Source organism: Rhinopithecus bieti, unplaced genomic scaffold (assembly GCF_001698545.2).
Source record: "Rhinopithecus bieti isolate Rb0 unplaced genomic scaffold, ASM169854v2 scaffold_23925, whole genome shotgun sequence".
Lineage (NCBI taxonomy): Eukaryota > Metazoa > Chordata > Mammalia > Primates > Cercopithecidae > Rhinopithecus > Rhinopithecus bieti.
In genome coordinates, this window is record NW_016811042.1 from 1,166,429 (window position 1) to 1,182,369 (window position 15,941).

Here is a 15,941-nt window from a genome sequence, read left to right on the forward strand (position 1 = left end):
AGAAAATTCAAGTGGTTATTTTGTAGTGTACCACACCTTCTCATGGGTCACACTTGGTACATCACATGTACCAGCCTGCTGGAACTTGAATCAGACACAAAGAGGGGTTGCTGGGGTGGGTCCTGGGAGAAACAGCATTTTCTTGCATGACAACTGCCTCATAAGAGGTCATTACAATTTCCTCAGGCAATGCACAATGAAGCCTCTCAGATGGAGGTGAAAAGATCCATAACACTGAGTGGAGAGGTCACTTCTACTGAGAATGGTGAGGTTGCTTCTGCTGCTGCTTCCACTTTTGCTGGAGTTGGGGAGACCACTTCCATGGACAAGGAATACTCATCAGAGTTTAAGGGCTTAATGACCCCAGATTTACCAGGATCTTTCCACACATCCCCATTCCAACTTACAAGATCCCATTCTTTCCCAATACATGTTCTTCCTAACAGTAGGCCCCCTATAAGCCTGGAAGTTTAACTTGCATTGTAATTGAGCCAATTTCAGATGAGATTCTGTATTTGATTTCCAGTAATTACACTCCTGCAACTATAGGATATAAAGATTTCCTTCAAGACATATGTAGATACCTTCAGATTATTTATATAGCTCTTGAACAGGGAATTTGAATCTCTAAGCTCATTCTTTTCTCTTAACAGTTTTTCCAGTGATGTTAGGAGCAACTAGCCAACCTCATTATATTCTTCAGTTTTCTGAAAATGTTCAAAGCATCATATACACAGGCACCTAGCTCCTTGATTTTTATAAATGGTTAGCTTGTTATCTCCCTCAGTCTAGGAACTGATATAAGCAAATATCCCACTCTCAGTACCAAAATATGTATTATTTATGATTTTTCCAGAGAAATATAACCATAGGAGCTATAGATAGATAGATGATAGATTTTGAAGTGTGTCACCTAAAAGCAGCAAATAGGTGTATCTTGTTAGATGGTAATGTTGGCCCTGTAAAATGAGTTTGGAACTATTTTTTCCTCTTCAATTTTTTTTTGAATAATTTGAGAAGGATTGACATTATTTCTTCTTTAATGCTTGTTCTGGGCTTTTTTTTTTTTTTTGAAAGGAAGTTTTTCATTACTGATGCAATCTTGTTACTCATTATAGGTGTATTCAGATATCCTATTTCTTCACTATTTATTCTTGTAGGTTATATGTGTTCTTTCTTCTAGGTTGTCCAATTTGTTCATAGTAGTCCTCATATCCTTTATATTTCTGTGGCATTAGGATAACATTTACCTTTTATTTCTGTTTTTATTTATTTGAGTTTTCTCTTTTTTGGTTAGTCTAGCTGAATGTTGTCAATTTTGTTTACTTTTCTTAAAAAAAAACTCCTACTTTTAAAATCTTTGTTATTGTTTTCTTTTCTCTATTTCATTTATTTCTCCTGTAATCTTTATTAATTTCTTCCTTCTGCTAACTTTGGCCTTAGTTTCTTCTTCTTTTTCTGGTTTCTTGATGTGTAATGTTAGGTTGTTTATTTGAGGTATTTTTGCTTTTGTTTTTTTCAAAATAGGCATTTGTAAATATAAATAAACACTCTCTTAGGATTGCAATTGCTACATCCCTTAAGTTTTGGTATTTTATGGTTCTAATTTTTATTTGTCTCAAAAGAATTTTATTTCCCTTTTGATTTCTTCTTTGATACATTGGTAGTTCAAGAGTGTGTTATTTAATTTCCACATATTCATGAAATTTAAAAAATTTCTTCTGTTATTGATTTCTATTCTCACTCCATTGTGGTTAGAAAAGATATACTTGATGTGATACTAATCTTCTTAAGTTTGAAGACTTGTTTTATGCACCAACATATGATCTAGCCTAGAGAATATCCCATATTTTCTTGAAAATAAAGTGTATTCTCTGGTTGTGGTTGTATTGTTCTACACTTATTTACTGTATTTAACAGACATATATAGTGTTATTCCGGTCTTCTCTTTCCTTATTGATTGTCTGTCAGAATGATATGTCAGTTATATAATCTTGTATAAGTACTTACTTAATCACTTTACCAACACTATATTTGGGGGAATGTATTTGAATTGCTGTTTAGTGTCACTTGCTTTCAGCCTAAAGATCTCTTTACTTTTAAGGCAGGTCTGTGAAGAACAAATTTTCTCTGTTTTAATTATCTAAAATGTCTTTTTTTCTGTCTTAATTTTTTAAAATAATTTTCTGGATATAAGATTCTTGGTTGATATTTTTCTCTTTGAACGTTTCAACCATGTCATCCCATTGCCTGTGGCTTCTATTTTTTCTGAAAAAAAGTCTGCTGTTAATCTTATCCAGATTCCCATGTTCTTGATGAGTCATTTTTCTCTTGCTGTTTTCAGATTTATTCTTTGTATTTTGCTTTCAACATTTTCAATGTGATGTGCCTGGGTGTGGATCTCTATACATTTATCTAATTTGCAGTTTGTAGTACTTTTTGGATGTGTAAATTAATCTGAAGGAAAACATCAGATTTGGGAAGTTTTCGATCACTATTTTTTGCATATACTTTCCCCTTTGTCTCTTTTCTCTATTCTTCTTTCTTTTTCCTCTTTCTATTCACATTATATAGCTGCTGGTACACTAAAAGGTGTCCCACATTTAGTCAGTTGTACTTTTCAAATCCAGAATTTTTGTTTGTTTGTTTTTTGGAGATGGAGTCTCACTCTGTTGCCCAGGCTGGAGTGCAGTGGTGCGATCTCAGCTCACTACAACCTCTGCCTCCTGTGTTCAAGCAATTCTCCTGCCTCAGCCTCCCAAGTAGCTAGGATTACAGGTGCCTGCCACCACACTTGGCTATTTTTTTTTTTGTATTTTTAGCAAAGACAGGGTTTCACCATGTTGGCCAGGCTGGTTTTGAACTCTTGACCTCTAGTGATCCACCTGCCTTGGCCTCCCAAAGTGCTAGGATTACAGGTGTGAGCCACTGTGCCTGGCCCAGAATTTCTATCTGGTTCTTTATTTAAAAAATAATTTCTATCTTTATACAGATTATTTGTTAATGAGATATTATCACTATACTTCCCTTCAATTCTTTAGACAGTGTGACTTTCAGTTGTTTTACTATATTTATAATGGCTAAAGTCTTAATCTGCTAAGTCCAACCACTGGCCCTCTTCAAAGCAGTTTACATTGCCTGTTTTTTTTTTTTTCTGTGTATGATCTCTGTTTTGTGTTTCTTGTTGTCTTGTATTTTGTTGCCATTGTTGTTGTTGAAAACTGGGCATTTTTGATAACATATTGTAATAACTTGGAAATCTAATGCTCCCATCCCACTCCAGGGATGATAATGTTGTTGTTTGCTTAGTCATTTACTTATTTGTTTAGTGACTTGGCTTAACTGACTCTGTAAAATATATTTTCACCACTGTATGCAACTTCAGGTGTCTATGCTCTGATTGATTTTTTTCTTGCTTTGATCTTTTAGCTTGGCAACTGAGGGGCTGCTCCTAAATTAGCATAAATCACATATTGTTCAAAGCTTATGCTTAATCCTTCTTCACTAGTTAGATTTTTACCTTTTTGCCATTTAATGTATGTATGGCTTTTAGAAATCTTTCAGTTTAAGAAGTTTATCATTTTTTCTATGATTAGCCAGGGACTAGTAGCTTGGATTTTCTTTCTATGAACACTCAGAAAGGGCACAATCTTGGGCATGCACAGAGTCTTTCAGACTATTAGGAATGCGTGTGATTTTTCATTTTTAGTCTGACTTTCTAGGAGTTTCCCCCTCATTCTGTGTAGCTTATTATTCAAATAGAGTTTGAGCAGAGAACGCACTTAATCACCTAGGGCAGTGAGGTTTATGCCTATTTGTGATTGTTCAATGTGCATCTTGAGAATGTGTTTAAGTCTTTTCCTTGCCCTTCTCTGACTGTTCCTTAATGGGTGCACACCATGCTCTAATTGTTTCTAGTATTTGTGCACATCTTTCCTGACCCCCAGGGTCTACTGTGATCCCAAGAGGCCCTTTGTGGCTGTCTCTTTTTCAGGTAGTCGCTAGTTAACTTTTGATTGCTCTGATGTTTTTATTGTTGCTACCTTTATTATAGAGCTATGAGCCCCTCTTATTTGCTTTCCACTCAAATCTCCATTTGTTCCAGATAAAATCAGTTCCCTCAGGCAGAGCTGTGGAGCTCTTCATCATTAAGAACTTCCTTGCAGCCTGCCTCTCAGCCTGGGCAGAACCTTTGTGCCACTGCACAACAGCTAGGGGTGAGGACAATATCTCACTTTCTTGGAGTGGCACCCTGTTCTATAAGCAGGTACTGTGGGTGTGGTAGCACTTGTGTTCTTGTGTTCCTGACATGGAATCTGCACCCTATGAGTAAGCTGGGGCATGAGTGATCAGGAAATAGTGTTCTCAGCTTTCGGTATCTGGGTTAGTGTTCCTGCCCTACAAATGAAGACACGGTAGAGAAAGAGAGCTCAATTATCTTGATTGTGACTGCCCAGAATAGAGCTTCTCTAACCCAGGGCTGAGAGAAACAAGAAACACTAGTAGTCTGCCCTTATTGGGGTTAAACTGTATTACCAGATTTGCTTTCCACCCAAATCTCCATTGTTTTCAGTAACGGGGTTACTGTATGTAATGTGGGTTTTCAGTAATGGGGTAAAATTGTATTACCAGATTTGGCACTAGGAAAAGAGGAATCCCCATTTTCCTGATCACACCCAACTGGATTAGAGTTCTCCTAGTAGTTTCTATTAGACATAGCTGCGTATAGGGGAATGTCAGTCATGGCTCAAACACCAGTCTCTTGCTATTCTTATGGAGATTTTATGGATTTTCTTGAATAAATATTTTTCTATTTACTGTGTGCCCATAAAACAATTTCCAGAGGCTTTAAATGATTGTGTTTGTGTGTGGATGTTTAAATAATATTCCCAGTTAAATGGTTATTTGTTCAGGAGAGAGTCTACTTCACTCCTCACTTCTCCCATCTCAATTCTAGAAGATATCTGAGTGTTTATCCTTTATGATCACTTATCCCTCCACTCTAATGATTCCTAAACTGCCAATTTATTCATAACTCTCTGTCCCCCAGCTGCCCACAGAGATCAAGTGAATTTAGACTTACATACTTGGGAGTCTTTCTAATGTTTCTTTCTGGATATCTATTTTCCTGTCAAACATAATATCATGAAGATTAAGCTCTTTATCTTGTCACTGTAAATCATTTTTGAATTCTTCTTTTCTACTGTTTTATTTTAATCCTATTAATCTATTTTTCCAAAATATAGCTTTGGTATAGAAATCAGTGCAAAAGAATATTTTAATCCTTTTATGCTCCACTATGGTAGATATTTTGGTATCAAAGTTAAGTAAGGTATGTTCACCACTGCATGCCTGTAGATCCAGCCACTCGGAAGGCTGAGGTACAAGAATCACTTGAAGCCAGGAGGTGCAGGTTGCAGTGAGCTGAGATCACACCACTGCACTCTAGCCTGGGTGACAGAGTGTGGTTCCATCTCAAAAAAAAAAAAAAAAAGTTCACCACCTTTGATAAACTCACAATAGAATTTACATGCTAGGCTTGTGAAGAGATCATTGTAATTAAACATATTCAGTTTCATAAGACGTCATAAGAGTATAGAGAAGAATGTATTCATTTACAACATCTTTATTTAAAACAACAACAATAAACTATTTCTAAATCACACTACTCTCTTTAGCTATCTTTGTTCTTCCCTTCACAAACTTCATAACAGACCTTCTTTAGAATAATTTACATTTATTGACCACATCTCTTTCTTCAATTCACTTTTCAATCTAAGGCAATCTGACTTCTGCCTTCATCACTCCACTGATTTTATGTTTGACAAATTCATCAATGATCTCACATTTCTATATCAAAAAGACACTCTTCCATTCTTATCTGAATTGACACCTTCCCAGCCTTTGACACTGCCAATGACTACCTCCCTCTTGAAGTGCTATCTTTCACTGGATTCTATAGCATTACTTGTGGTACCACTTCTGTCTTTCTAGATGTTTCTTATTCTCCTTTATTATTCCTTCTTTTCTGCCTCCTTTAAAGGGTGGTGCTCTTCAAAATTCTTATTTGCTGAGCTCAACACTCTCTTGTATTCCACTGCCATCAACTAACCAAATCTCTTATTTCTTACTCATCTCACTTCCTTGACTTCTAGATGCATATTGAAAATCTTTTTGGCTATCTTCAGACTTTAGTCCTTTCCTAAAAACACTGCATATAAGGAATGATTGTAAAGCCACATGCTCTGGCAAGATGACTCTTCCCCATTCCTCCTGCAAATACCTAAGATAATTTGAAGCTCATGTAATCAAATTATATCCCCCCATCTTTGCCTGTGATCCTGGTGACTCCTCTTGTGTTGACTGATGACTTTAGCATCTGACACACTTTATTCTCTACTCCTGCTCCCATCATGATGCTTGGTAATGCCAACTTAATTGAATATCCACCAATATCCTGGCCTCTTTTTTTAAAAATCTCATTTCTATTGACCAAGTTCTTCACCCATCTCACTTACCCAATTCTATGTCATGGCCAATTGTACTTTCTCTGAAATCTAAATTTCATGTCTTTTGGTCTCTCACCCTCTGTCTCTCTTTCTCTCTCATACCTCTTCTGCTTGTACTTTCTCTAATAACTCCACTCCAATAATTTCCCCCTCATTTAAAGGCTGCCTATCCCTTTTCCAACTTTCACTATCCATCTCTCCTTCATGCACATTCTATGATACAATATTATAATCATGTACTTGCAAACATTATTGATTTCCTTATCTTCAACTCCCTAATACTATCAACAAAATTCCAAATCTGCATAAATCTAACTATATATTTACTTTTCACTTGCACTCAAGCAACAGAATATTGCTCCTCTCCTCATTTCACAAATCTCCAAAAATTCTTTCTCACCTCTTATCTTCAATCAATACTTTTCCTCATAGTCCTTTGAGAAAATAATAGGAATAAGAAGAAAACAGCCTCATCTACATACCATCCTATTTACCAATCTACTTGCATCTATAATTACATCCTTACTTGGTATCCTGCTTTCTTATCCCTTTAAAATCAAACCATTTTCTACACAAAAGTCAATTAAAAGTCTCACCATGTTACTGCCTACCAAAAACCTTTCATTATCTTCTCATCTGTAAGAAAAATATTAAAACTCTTTACCAAAACCTACAAGTTTCTACATGTTGGGGTCCCTGATTAATTGTGTGGTCTCATGACCTACCACTCCCTTCACACACCTGCTCACTACCTTTAATCGTACAGATCTTAGTTCAATGCCACCTTAAAGGCTCTGCACTCGCTGGTTCTTCTGCCTGAGATGCTGTGTTCCCAGATCTTTACAAGGCAACTTCCTACTCATCATTGCTGAGTGTCCCATAGAACAACTTCTTAGAGAAAACTTCCTTGATCATCTATTTTTTATGTTCTCTATCATATCTTGTTCTTTCCTTTCTGGTTAGTCTTCTTCTTAGCACTTCCCACTATGATGCCAATATTTTACCACCATAGGATTGGCATATTCACATATTTGTTAGTTTGTTTCCTTTTGCTTTCTCAACCTGAATGTGAGTTACTTACATCAAAATCTTTGTCCTGCTTGCTTTTCACTATGTCTCATGCCTAGAAAGACATGACCCAGGGCTGCTGCTCAGTAAATCTTTTTCCATGGTCTGCTTTGTTTCTGATGTTTTTCTACCTCAAAGGATTATCTTAATACCACACCAGCTGCCTATGTCAGAAATCTCAGCTTATACCTTAGCTTCTTTCACTCACTGCCCATACCCAAAAGCCAATTGTGTTAAATTTTCTTCCAAATTCTGTCTCAAATTTGTTTACTTCTCTTGCATCTCCATTGCTGCCACTGTAGCTCAAGCCACGAGTATCTCACCACTGGGTTTCAGTAACGGCTCCTCATAAGTCTCTACTTCAAGCTATCCCACTTCTAATCCAGGTTCCATAAAGAATATGAATTCTTTATCAAATGAACCAAATTCTTTCTACTGTAAAACACTTCCATAATTCTCTGTTATCCTCCTGATGAAAAAATACCTTTAACATGCCCTACAAGATCCTGCATCATTTGCTCTTTCCTCTTCTTGCTAGCATTGTCTCCACTACTTTCTCTGTGTCACTCACACTTGACACTTCATGTCACATACCTGGCATTCAGTAAACGTGTGTTTAATGACTAAATTAAGCTATGCATTTACAAATGGCACAAATAACAGTTAATAATGTTAAGATACTTGATAGTAAATGATATACTTTTTGATATTATGCCTAGACAGTTGATACAAATAACTTGCTCTTTAATAAATCATTCTGAATTATAATGATAAAACATGTGAAAAAAGTCCAAGAAAGCTTGGTAACTCTGATAAAGCCATTATCCTTATGTTGTTCATCTCTTGAACCATTTTAATTTCTATGACACAGAAGTCTTTTTTTTCCTTCATTTTCCAAGAACAATTGACTCTGCCTGCCTGGCCTGAGGAAGGCTCCTGGGCATCATTGCTCTGGCAGGTGGTTTTCATTTGCTGTCTAGAGGTGCTGGCACTCTGGCAAATACAGTTCCCATCTCACGCCCGGCCAGGTCCCCAACACTGCCTGCATCTGATACAATGGCTTGTTACCGCCTGGAATATGTAGTTCTAACAATAACACAACCCTCTTTTTCTTCAGCAACCATCAGAAAAAAGGATTTCTTGGACTATTACATTGCAAAATATATTTTTACATTTCAATTAAATATACTACTTTAAAAATATTTCTTCTCAAATAAAATATATTGTCCATTTAACCTCTGACAAAGAAGCTGAATTGGAGTGGGACCTCATTGTAAAGCCCTGGCAGCTGCTGCCTAGGTTCAGTTTCCTAAGCAACCTAGAAACTTAATTAGACCCAAACAACAAGGATGAGTATTTAGAGAAATAAGATTTAGTGGAATCACTATCATCAAGGATCTAAGAACTGAGATTACTGAGGGAAAGAAATGTAAAAATGAGGTAAAGCAATCTGATGATTAGGGAAATTAGCTACAGAGCTTTTAAAATAATATTTTGAAAGAACTTTAGTATTTTAAATCATTACTAGCCTTCAGGTTTTCAGTGGCAGATGAGATAACAAGTATTTCAGCTTGAATTGCATTGCTTGAGACAGTATTTGCACCTATTAGCTGCTGAAAGTTACAGAGATATTCCTTTAAGGAATGACCCTTGAATTAGACCTTGGAAAATGGGTAGAAATTGAATATGCAGGTTTATATATATTTATGATCACAATTAGACTGTTTATTCAATTCAAATTCCACATGTATTGTCATCACTGTTTGCTGTTATTCTTCTTATGTCTCCTGCTGCACCATTCCACTTCCCCACAACCCTTGTAAACACTGGTTCCAAGCAAGGTTAAGGAGTTGTGAAGAATCTAGGTACTCCTATAATTGTTGTTAATTTTTCTAATGCAATCTCAAACCGTTGCTTATATTGCATTGGAAGTCTTAAAATTAAAAGGCTTGTAGAGATCAGATTCCAGCACAAACTTCTAATCAATTTGCCTATTAGCATCTATACAGATATTCAAAGAGATTCTATAACATATCCCATTGAATAAATTTTCCCAATTCATGCAATAGCCTATATTGGTTTTGAAAAATTCTAATGTAAAGTCTTCCTAATATGAAACCAACGTCTGCCTCGCTGTGTATTCTTTTTTGTCCCAGTTATACCCTTGAATCTAAATGAACCCATTTCTATTTTACTGAGCTTTTAATATTTGAAGTTGATGATGTTTCTTGTTTTTGTTCTCTTCCCAGACTAATTACAGGACCTCCACTTCTTCCAATCAATTTTCAAGTTCTAAAAAATAAAAAATTTGGAAATCAGAGGTGATTTCCTTTATCATCAGGTGTTAAGTATTTTCCTATCATAATTTGTTATTCTTATCTCAATTTGCTTCCTAATATTGACTAAAACTGCTTACTATTTTATTTGACATAATCTTAAGGTGAAAAACTCCACACTCTTGATTACCATTTTAATCAATTCACTTCACTGCTCTGAAAAAAAAAATGTGTAGATGACATTTTAGGCTTAACCAACCTGGAGAGCATCCAAGCACTTTCCATTGGTGAGGCACAAACTGCACTCATGCACACTTTACTGAACAGATTCGATTCTCTGGAATAGCAGATATGTACTATCCACATATCATTTACTTACTGTAGAAAATAGAAGAGAATGATTGTTCAGTAAAATGTTTGCTTGTACAATCTGTGTGACCAAAATAATTTGCTGTTGGTCCCCACATATATCTTGCCAATTACCACATCATATATTTTCCATTTTCCAGTTTTCCTTTCTGGAATTTATTTCCTGTTTTCTTGTGTGGCAATTTATCTTTAGTCTCTCAATGATGATTCTTAGAGTCATGCAATGTTATAGTCACACATTTGTTCCAGAAATGCCCTCCGACACTTTGTTTGCTGTCTCTGTTCTTCCATCTCTCCCCTCATCCTCCCATCTTTCAGTTCCTTTCCTCTGTCTAGAGCACACTAAAAATAGTTCATCTCAAAATTGTTTTAAAAAATCAGAAGCAGGTTATAAGGTTATTGAGTCATGTGGCCATGAGTCAAAAAAGTTCCACTCAGGTGATGAATATAATGATCTCCAAATATAATTATTACTAAGGGAGAGTAATGTCTTCTCTGTGTATATTACCACGTAAGAGAGTCTTGGTTTAAGCCTGTCAAGTGCTCAGGCACCCAAGTTCTCTGAGGTTTGAACTGTCAGAATTGGAAAATACATTAGAGAATATTTGTACAAGCCCACCTTAGTTACTTTCAGAAAACAAGATGGATCCAAATGAATCCATAGCTCAATGTATTCACTTTAGCAACTATTTTACTATACCACATTACCTTGCTGATGCAAAACAATTGCAGAACATCCAACTATATCCATCTTTCTGTCTGCCTATCTCTCTTTTCATTTCTCTTTCATTTCCATTTCCAGTGAATCTGGCATGTATGATTAAAAGAATACTCTTTGGGTTCAAATCTTGTCTCCATCATTTATTAACCTCAGGAATGTCAATGCATTTCTTCAAGCTTCAGTTTCCTAATTTATGAAGTAGAGATAATATCCACATTATAGAGGTGTGGTGGACTATTAAACAAGATGACTGATAATGATTTTAGCAAAGTATCTATCAGATAAGTGCTCCTCAAATGTTAGACATTTTTATTATTAATATAAATAATGCATACTTACTATAGAAAATGTGGAAAGGCTAGGAAAAATAAGGCAAACTATTAAAATGGCTAGTAATCACTCAATTTAAAGATAATCACTGTTAATATACATACATATGTATATATGGAAAATATCACATGTACTATGTTCAAACCTATTTGTGTATATATAATTTTATATAGTTGATTTCACAGAATAGAATGAATCTGATTAGCTAAACATAAATTTCTTTCAAGTAGTTTTGTTAGTTCCTAATATTATCTTCATCCTGAAGAATCTAAAATGAATCAGGGAAACTTGAACTTATGATTTTGTTTTCAGCTTCAGGCTGAATATTGAGAACAGGAAATAATAAAGTGAGTAATAAACATGTACCTTTAAATTGTACTTCTTATAAAGATTTTCAAGACTTTTACAATTACAATGTCTTATTAACCTTTTAAAGAAACTGGTGTTATGGTGTGGCACATCTTTAGTGTAGTGTAAAGTTAGACTAATCCTGAAAGAACCACTGAGATCCTATGTATCTATCTAGAAAACCATACTACATAAGGCAGTGATGAGTTTTGAGAAGTTATGTGGTTTAAAATTTCTTAGACCTTTCCCTGACCACATCGTGTGTTTGGTTTCTTAGATACTGACCTTGCTTTGTTAATCTTTGCCCTACTCATTCACTCACTCATTTATTTACTTATTCTATGTTTGCTGAGCATCTACCATACACTCAATATTATACTGAAGGGACTGAGGCTAAAAATATTAATAAGAGAACTTCACTATGATAAGAAGTTATAATTCAGCCAAGGCAATGAAATGAAGAGAAAGGTTTAGTGCACTGTGATAAGCACAATGAAAGGAAGCAAAGGACACCATAGCAACCTGCAGATAGAGATCCATGTTCCACATGGATGTCGTCAAAGATGGGTCCATGAAGGACATGACATCAAAGTTAAGTTTAGTCTTAAACAATATTTAGAAGGCATCCCCTTTTAAAGGTCTGTGTGACCTCAAATACATATGCTTAATACCAAAGATCTCTTAGCCTCAATTGCTGCATAAATTTGTTGTAGGAGTTAATGTAGCATCTGTAAATAGTAGATATTCAATAAAAGAGAGTTCTCTTTTTACCATTATTATGTTGCTTTCTCACTTTATTTTGTGTCCATAAATATTATTTGTTCTCTACCTAATTGTCAAGTAATGTTCTTTTATGAAAATATTTTATAACTTTGGAGATAGGACACAAATTTAATATCTATGAAAATGATCATGTTTATTTGAGGGTAGCAGAAGACTTGTAAACACCCAGGAATATTGACGAGGAAGTAGAAAGTTAAGTCTAGCATGTCACTCAATCTAGATGTTCCGCTGGCAATTGTGTAGTCATCTGTCACTTTCCTTAGCCATAACTTGCTCCTAATTTAAAAGACAATGTTATTCAGTGTTATGTTTTTAAAGGTATCTTCCTCTTAAACATCCCTTAAGTCACTCGTGTTTTGAGAGTGATGTATCTACTATAATAAAAATAAAACTCTAATGGGTAAAAAAAAAAAAAAGTGAATTGAGAAAGCTATCAACATTCCAGAACAACATGCTTCATGGTACTCAAAAATAGAAGAAAATAATAAATGAGTGTAAGGAAAGTAATTATTTGATATTCAATTTGATCTCCCATCTTTGCAAATGGCTGTTCCAAGTTCTGTTCCAAAATGATGTCAGGGCTTCGCTGCTGTCATCAATTGCCATCAGCACTGCCTTTAACTGACATAATCACTGATTGTTACAATTAGTGCCCATTAGTAGAGAGTAAAATTAGAGTCTCAGTCATATAGAATTGCCCATTATGTCCATAGAATACACAAAGTTCATCATTTATGATTAACATTACCAGAGAGAATTCAAAAGAAATTATGAAAGACCTGTCACTTTATAATGCTGCCAGATGTGAATATCAGAGATGATGTACCAACTGTCAAAACTCAATGTTCTGCTATACAACACCCAGATTTTTAGACTTTTAGATATGAAAGTATGAAGAATTAGAAAAACAATGTGTTTAGTGGACAGGAACTTTGAGGGGACCAGTAGACAAGGTACATTGTTGAACAACAGAAAAATATATAGAATACATTTGATGTAGTTAGGTCCCTTTGTAAATTTATTTGCTTTTTTATTGGTTTTAATTTATAAGCCAAAAGAAGTGCCAAATCAATGGTGAAAAAGGCCAAAGTGAACATAGTTTTGTAACCCTGACATTTTAATTATAAAAGAAATTAGCCAGTTGTACCTTTCTTGTTATAATGATTTTTAACACTCCACTCTAAATAAATACATTTTAAATAGAAGGCAGAGAAGTTAAGACAAAATATGTGACACCTGGAGCTCCAGCCTCCATTTTAGGTCATGTGGTGACCTTGAGGCTGTAATCTGCTCAGATGGTAGAGTAGAAAGGCAGAAGCAGCCCAAGTCCTCATTAACTGTGGAGCTCCCATTCCGGCAATCTGTTTATCAAATGCAAATTATGACTAACCACTGAGAATATTAAGATAATAAGAGAAAAACATTCCACCGTGTAGACATCTATACCTATGGAATACCATGTATGTTTCAGCAAGGTGCCATGAACTCAATATATATTTCAAACATTTTTATGAGATATTTGTTATAAAAATTATAAGCCTGAATGTATAGTATAAAGATTTCCATCCTGTTTCTAGAAGTACTTATTTTTAAGTTACATGTCTATCTTTTCTGGCATTTTCTATGCACATAAAAGCATTTCTATATTTTATTTCTTTATTTATAATATATACGTCATCGCACATAACAATGGTACTTATTTGTGGGGTATAGTGTGATATTTTGATACACATATACAATGTGTGACAATCGAACCAGGAGAATTAGCACATCCATCACTTGAAATGTTTATCATTTATTTGTGTTGGTAACATTCAAAATCTGCTCTTCTAGCTATTTGAAAAAATACAACAAATTATTGTCTAACATAGTCACTTGACAATGCTATAGAATACTATAACATTGCTCCTATCTAGCTGTAATTTTATATTAATTAACCAATCTCTTCCTGTCTCCCACTCCCTTAGATTTTTTTTTTTTTTTTTTTTTTTTTTTGGAGACGTAGGTCTTGGGCTCTGGCGGCCCGGGCTGGAGTGCCATGTCCGGGGATCTCAGCTCACTGCCAAGCTCCGCTCCTCCCCCCCCCCCAGGTTACGCCATTCTCCTCCCTCAGCCTCCCCGGGGTAGCTGGACTTACAGGGCGGCCTGCCACCTCGCCCGGCTAGGTTTTTTTTTTTTTTTTTATTGCATTTTTTTATAGCGGAACGGGGTTTCACCGCGTGTTGGCCAGGATTTGTCTTGATCTCCTGACCTCGTGATCCGCCCGTCTCGGCCTCCCAAAGTGCTGGGATTACAGGCTTTCCCAGCCTCTAGTAACCACTCTTCTACTTTCTATTTCCATGAGGTCAAGTGTTTTAGCTTGCACATAGAAGTGAGATCATGCAGCATTTGTCTTTCTGTGCCTGACTTATTTCACTTAACATAATGTTCTCCAGTTCCATCCATGTTGCTGCAAATTACAAGATTTCAGTCTTTTTTATGTCTGAATAATATTCCATTGTGTACGTATGTCACACTTTATCCAGTAATCTGTTGATGAACACTTAGGCTAATTCCATATCTTGGCTATTGTGAATAGTGCTACAATAAAAAAATAGGAGTTCTCATATCCCTTCAACATACTGATTTCCTTTCTTTTGGATATATAACCAGTAGTGGGATTTCTGGGATATAGAGTAGTTCTATGTTTAGCTTTCTGCAGAATCTCCACACTGTTTTCTATAATCACTGTACTAACTTACATTCCCACTACCAGCGTATAAATGTTCCCTTTTCTCTGCATCTTCACCAGCATTTATAATGTTTTTGTATTTTTGATAATAGCCATGCTTACTGGGATGAGATGATAGCTCATTGTGAATTTGATTTTCATTTCCCTGATGAGCAATGATATTGAGAATTTTTTTCATATATTTGTTGGCCATTTTTATGTCTTCTTTTGAGAAATGTCTATTCTAAAACTGGGTTATTTGTTTCTTTACTGTTGTTTGAGTCTTTTATATATTCTGTACATTAATTTCTTATTGAATTCTCTTTATTTTTCAACAGATGTTTTGTAATATTTTACTGCCACTTACCCTTCTCATCACTTTCATACTCTATTTTATGTCACTAGTATTGATATTCTTTCATGTATCATGGCACATGGTATATTTAATTTTACAAACATATGAATTTGAGCTATAATCTACTTATGAACATAAATGTTTATGAAACATGATAAGTGAAAGAATATCAATAAACTACATTTCACCATTAAACTACATTTTTTCATTACACCAGAGAGTGAAGCATTAAATATTCTTATATGTTTATCTGTAGATATTTAGAATAAGGTTCTAGAAATGAGATTGCTAGGTTACATTGTCAAATGTTGAAGTTATTGTACATTTATATCTACATCTACATCTTTTCTATTCAAATTGCCTTCCAAAATGTTTGCTTTTATTAACATTCCCAACACTATGTAATGGAGCATTACCAAACTTAAATCCTCACCATGGATATAAATGTCCATGGATGAACATTTAGATTGTT